The sequence below is a fragment of the Terrapene carolina genome, unplaced genomic scaffold (genome assembly GCF_002925995.2).
Source record: "Terrapene carolina triunguis isolate 2854851 unplaced genomic scaffold, T_m_triunguis-2.0 Scaffold66, whole genome shotgun sequence".
In the NCBI taxonomy this organism is placed as follows: Eukaryota; Metazoa; Chordata; order Testudines; family Emydidae; genus Terrapene; species Terrapene triunguis.
In genome coordinates, this window is record NW_020664417.1 from 73,680,557 (window position 1) to 73,687,754 (window position 7,198).

Below are 7,198 nucleotides of genomic sequence, written 5' to 3' on the forward strand. Positions count from 1 at the left end.
GATAAAATGTAATTAAAGTAACATAACTATATTTCATTAACGAAATACCATACCGAGGGCTGAAGATTTGTTACATTTTTTTTTTTTTTTAATCAAAACTGCAGAGCAGTCATGGTAAATTTAGTGAAAGTCACAGGTTTAATGATTGGTCGGTGACTTTTGGTAACAAATGCCCTGACATATGAGGGGGCACCGACTACCCACAGCAGCACCCTCTGCCCCAGCACTACAACCCCAATCCCGGCCTGGTGCAGAGGGAAAGCCTAGCGGGTTGGAGGGGCTGGAGAATGAGCCCCTCCTGCACATACCCCAGGCAGGGGTGGCTCCCGTGTCCCCCCAGTGTTGGTCCAGACTCTCTGCACCAGGTGTTGCAACCCAGCACATGGGGTCACAGCACTGCTCCAGTTTGGCCTGTCCTCTCGCCCTCCCTTCATGACTGAGGGCATCCAGGCCAAACCGGAGCAGCACTGCAACCCCGCGTGCCAGGTTGCAACATCTGGCAAAGGCAGCTAAACCCCGTCCTGTGGGACAGGAGTCGCAGGAGCTGCCACTTGGGAACGAGTCACAGATAGCAAAAAAAAAAAAGAGAGAGAGACACAGACAAATGGGAAACAAGGATATCTATGACTTTTTTCTAGACCATGACAAACCTACAGCCCTAACCATGCCATTTTTTCCATAGCTGAATATCCACCTACTGCTTAAACATCTTTAGTGTGAAACCACAGAAAAGAGGTTTAGTTTCAGTGCTCACATTATTATGATATGTAAAGTAAATCAGGCAGAAACTACTTTCAGGAAATCAGCAATATTTATATAGCCTTGGAGAGTGTCCTTTTGTCAAATGCTTTTCTCTGAGTGTGCTGGGTAGGGACAAAAGTGTCAAAAAGACCATTTCAAACTAGGGTAAAGTAAAAGTGAACTGGAGACAGAAACCAGCCCATTTAGATACTTATCCCCCATAGTTCACATACATCTGACAAGGCTGTTTTGATCTGTTAGGCTCACCCCAGGTGCACCGGATGCCAGTGGGATGGCAGTTTTCCTAAAATTACTTTACACTCCAGGCAATTAAGTGAAAGGCAAGATAAGAGCATTTCTCATGTTCCCCTAGAGAGAAAAATAATCAGCCCCCATTAAGGACTGACATAAATCAAGTAGGAGCCACCGGTAATGCTTCAGCCTCGTAGGAGAAATCTAATACATGGAAAGGTCCTGTGGGAAAAAAAATGCCAGGACCAAAAGTTACATTGTTCAAGACACTTAATGTATTAAACAAATTAGAGAAAGCCTTCCATGCAAGACATGAACCATTTGAGCCCTATCAGGCCTTTGTCAAGACTATACAAATCATTGGGACGATTCATGTTTCTCTCTCTTATAAATGCTGTCTCCCACCCACCACCTCACTGTTAGTTCCAATAGCTTCTACCATTCAAAGTTAAAAAAAAACAACACCACAAGTCCCTGTTCTTTTTTTATGAGCTTGAAGAAAAGGGACTGAATCCTCATCTGCACCTTTCTGATATGGAGTCAGGTCATACCCATTGCCTGGCTTCCTCCAGCCCACAAAGGAGGCTGGGGCAATCCACTTCCGGACAGTCATATAGCATCTTCTCTGCTGTCAATCCCTTCCCTTGAGCCAGGGCTTAAGTGGATGATATCAGGGAAGTAGTGGCATGTGCATACATGTGTATTTCCTCCCTCATTTCACAGAGAAATATGAGGGAGATGGATCCCTTTGGACAACATAAGAGGATTATTTGCACCTTAAACTGCACTCATGGCTGACAGATCTAACACAGTCACACCTAACAATCATCTTAAAGTTCCTTAACCAAAGGTCTCTGAAATATGATACACAGATAACAGAGCCCTTTCTGATGGAGGCAAAGTGTGCCACGGGTGATAATGGGGAGGAGGTAGTGCTGAAGAGCTTCCCTCTTTCTTAAGATGTCATCAGCACAGACATTAGTCTATGCCAGGGGTAGGGAACCTATGGCATGCATGCCGAAGGCGGCATGCAAGCTGATTTTCAGCGGCACTCACACTGCCCGGGTCCTGGCCACCGGTCCGGGGGCTCTGCAGTTTAATTTAATTTTAAATGAAGCTTCTTAAACATTTTTAAAACCTTATTTACTTTACATACTACAATAGTTTAGTTATATATTATAGACTTATAGAAAGAGATCTTCTAAAAATGTTAAAATGTATTACTGGCACACGAAACCTTAAATTAGAGTGATTAAATGAAGACTCGGCACACCACTTCTGAAAGGTTGCCGACCCCTGGTCTATGTCATGCCACTGCACAACATAACATTTGTGGTAATTGTCATCACAATGGCTAGACCCACACAATAGCCTATACTGTTGAGCTGTGTAGTTGAGGGTCAGGGGAGGACTTGATTTCCCCAGTGTTGGCTCTGTAAAAACAATACTTTAAATTTAGACCACAGAACTTCTCATACAGGAATAAAAAAGGATCTGTGCGATGGAATCTTCTAAAAGGGAACGAAATCCAAGTCCACTATTTGGAAAGTGAATACTGATTAGCAGCAGTTAAAAACAGCAGAGCTATCAATTTGGGTGAACTTCATTAAGGGTGAAATTGACCCTGATGCAGAATGTCAACATAAGACCTTTAATGCAGGCCTATGTGGGACTCAAGTGGTGTTTGGGGCCGTATTATTATTTATTATTTGTATTATCATAGCACCCAGTGGCCCCAAGCATGGACCCCCGTTGTGCTAGCTGCTGTACAAACAGAACAAAGACAGTGCCTGCCCCAAAGACAAGAGACAACAGCTGAATACAGAATGACCAACAGGAGAAGGAAACAATGAGACAATATTAAACAGCATAATAGGCTGTGGTCTCAGCACACCCAGCAGTCTACGCATTGTTAGGGCTTATATTGACCCTCTTCACTGGCATGAAATTCAGTTCTATTCCCTTGGAAGATACTAGCATATCCAAAATAGATCCTGGTTTTCTAGTTTGTTTTTCCAAACTCTAACACACTGGGAATAAACTACTCCCTCAATTACCAAAATACATCTCATCTCCACAAAACATATGTTAACCAGCAGCTTTGTGTATTCCCACTGCTGAACACTGACTTGTATTTGGATATATGTACTTCTAGAGACTGTACGATTAATGGACTCTGGTCTCAAACCTTTCTAGTTTCAGTTTTTAAATTAATAGTGCCAAGGTCATTTGCAGGTATTCTCTAACCAGTTATAAAAAGTGAAATATCCTGGTTGTTAATGTATATGATTCAGTGCAACACCCCCCCCCCAAAAAAAGAAAAAGAAAAAACCCTCCTTTTTCAATTATTAACTTACCTGTACTGTGGCATATGTTATCATTTGGCACAGATCTGTTTTTCCTGTTAATGTTTTATTTCCGTTGAGAGTTTGTTCTACAATAAACTGTATTAAAATGCAAAAGTCTGAGCTAAATTGTACAATTTTATCTATGCATGGATTACAGGTTGCTCAAACAATTTTTAGTGTCATTACTTTTGGGACAGTCTATAAAGTATATTTAAGTTTAAAGGCCAAAGAAAGTCCAGGTAGATTACCTATGGCTTAAATTCTAACTCTGATCTTTAGGTATCTTTTCCACACTTCATTTTACCTTGAATTTTCAGTGTCAGAGAACTCTAACATTCATTCCAGTGAACAAAGCAATGAACACTGATCAAGCTTTCTAAAATGTTTTGTGTTGATTTTTCCATATAAGTGTTCAACTGATCTTTCTCTAGGCATTTTGCGAGACTTGCTTTGTCAAGTGAACTATGAAAACGTATCTACACTATACTGCAGGTGTATACTAGGAACAATGCTGCTAAATTTACTAATCCTAACACTTAAAAAAAGGGTTATTAAAAATATTCATGATTTTCACTATCTGTGTTTTCCTTTTGTGTCTCTCCAGCACATTGGAACTGTTTGAACAGCTCCATTTTCAAGGACAAACTCAGATAAAGTACAAGCCCTTTCCTAAAAGCATGTTATGATATATTCTCGGTTATTTTATTAAACTACCAACTTCTATGACTTTTTCCCCCTCCATCTGTATATTTTCATGTTTACCTTTACCTCTGGAATGATACTACAAGAATATACTGTAGAGTCTTTGAGGACTCTTGTAGTATTTACCTACTGAATGGCACTTATTGAAATCAAACCATTTCAGTAAAAACACACCAAATTTTACAAAGTGAAATAAAAACACTTTGAGCCCAGTTCTACAGTTCTTATTTACTAAGAGGCATAGGTCACATACTATGCAGCATGTTCCAAAAGGGACAATTGTAAGATCTGTATGAGAGAGCACAGAACAAGGCTGAGAGGAAAACAGAATTATGTATTCTTTGTTCTCACAATCACACCACAAGGCTCGGAACACATATACCATGTTCATTGATTCTGCAGATGTTCGAAAGGTGAGCATAACTAGGGGAAACTTGGGAGAAGCTATGCATAGCACTATCTGCTACAATATTTACTATGGAAGAGTTATCAGAAAGTGTGGATGGTAAAACTACATAGTATAAAGATCCTGTTGCCCTCAACAGCAGAAACTAACTGTTTGTATGGGCAATGCAATGGTAAATAACAGAGGGTGCTAAAAGTAACTATCCTCAGATATGTCATTGGCAAAAAGGGAAGTGTGCAGGGCAAAGCATCAGAAGTTATTGCAAACACCACTATCTTGTGATGGGATGAAAGGTTTCACAGCATGCAGAGTATTAAAATACATTACCTGTGTATGTTCATTTGTCCTCCCAACATGCAAACAACCTGCTCCTTGAGTCCCAGTCTTCAGGGACACTTGGTCGTGATTACAACTTTTTGATACAAGGTATCCCTTTAGTTGCTAGAGCGATAGATACTTTAAAATTAATTAAGATACTACAAATGTCACATCATAAAATTAACTCTTTCTGACAGGCTGTGGCCTTTTTTCCATTCTGTACCCTTATCTGCAGGGTCAAGAGAAATCCAATTAAAATTTGGGAAAATATGGTATAAGGAAGGGAGCAACAACCAAAATGATTTTATCCTGTTGCACCACCTGTTTTATAAATACATAACATGTAGTATAAATGATGTTCAATACACATTAATTTGTTTCCTCCAACATTTGTTGATATAATAAATACTGCAGTATCATCCTGTCCTGTGAGAACTTATTCAAAGACTAAAGACCTTGCTGTTATCTTCCCCTGGTAGCATTTGCAGAAGCAGGGATAGAAAACTGAGAGCAATGCAGTTTCTGACTCATTCTCCCCACAGAGTAGCCTAAGGGACCAAAAAAAGAGGTAATGGGGAGTGCAGCCTTCAAACTCTTTGGATCCTGCGGGAATGTAGGAAAGGAAGTTCTTCCTTCAGAGGCGGGTTTGCTTTGGGTGTTACTCTGCACATACACCCCACCCCCATATATCCTGATAGCTTTGTCTTCATGTTTTGAAATTAGTGTTGGAAAAGCTACTCTCTGAAGGTCACACACACACACCAAGATACACATTGCATTCCTAACAGGTTTTGTTTCTCCTGTAATGGTTTCACCTTTGTTCTTGATTCTGAGACGTCTATTTATAGTCTCCATTTAAGTAAATTTGTTTTGAAAAGCTGAATGTTATGCAGTGGCACAAAACATTTATTATGTCCCAGTGAACTGCTGTCTGGAGATTATCATTGTTCCATGTTGACAAAACTGGGTGAGGCTGTTACTGTTGAATGAAATCAAAATTGGGGATTTTTTGGCCAGGTGAGTTCGAAAGCTGTATCCATCTGCCCTGGCACACTTTGGTGGGTTCAGTAGAGGTTATTAGTGCATTTAGGAATCAATTTTACCTACCTTTCCATGGGCACAGAACCATAATAATAACACCTAACTCTTATATAGCACTTTTCATCAGTGGATCTCAAAACGCTTTACAAAGGAGGTCAGTACCACTATTCCCACACAGAAGGGCAAATGGATGCAACCATCAGCAGAGCTGGGACTAGTCCCAGTCCTGAGTCCCAGTCTGATACTCTATCCATTAGGTCAATGGGAAGCCTCCCGACACTTCTGAGCACAGAGCTATAAGTGAGCTTTCTACTGTGCAGGTTGCATGGACCAAATGCGCACTGCTGAGCTGTGCTTTTCAGGGACTCCCCATACCTTACTATGCAGTGAAAGAAGCAGTAACCATTATTTATTTTGTATTATTACTATTTAAATCACAGTAGCACCCAGAGGCCTGAATCAGATTGGGGTCCCTTTGCGCTTGGGACTGTATACATACATAGTAAGCAACTGTCCCTGCCTTGAAGAGCTGACAGTTTAGGTTAAGACAAAACACGACATGACAGGTGGAGGTAACACGCCTCTGAAGGGAGCTGGGGAGAGAGAAGAGTAACAATGATCAGTGCATGTGACTGCATAGGTTAGCTCTGTGCACAAAATTGTATATTGTTTTTTAAAGGTACAAATAAGCGATAGCTCTTAATAACAATTGCAATCCCTGATGGTTACCTGCCTAAGCATCACCAGCTGGCCAACTGCCATTGGCAATATGCCAGCAAAACTTCCCCTGCCAATAAGGTAGATGACAGAGCAGCAGCAAAAGTGTACTGCCAAGCTCAGGTTTCCTTAGCAGCCATGAAGCAACTCTGCTGCCGCTGCCCAGATAGCATTATCTTTGTACTTTTTTTCTTTTTCTGTACTTGCGACACAATACTAAAGTTCTTTAAAAGAACTAGAAAGGCAGTTAAGCCACAAAGAAACTAAAGTCCACTATTGAAAACAAGCTCTTCTGTTCTAAGGACAAGAAAGTATTAGTTTTAACTACTATCTTGGCACACTGGCTATTTCCTTTAGAACCAGCTTTATGACTCACTTCAAATCTCTTGACTGAGTTCTGAATTCAGGGCCCCAATATTCTTCCGGCTCCACCCCCCCCCCCTTTTCGATGGGCCTTTAGCTGTCAACTAAATTATTTTGTCACTGTAGGCAAGAAGGCAATCCATTCACAGTCCAGTTCTATGAGGTATTCAGCCTCCTCCATTTCCACTGAAATCTGTGGGAGTGGTGGACATGGAGCATCCTACAAGAAAATCCACCCCTCACAGGACAGGGCCCTCACAAATATGCTCTGGACATTTCAAACATGGAGGAACCCAAATTCCATATTATA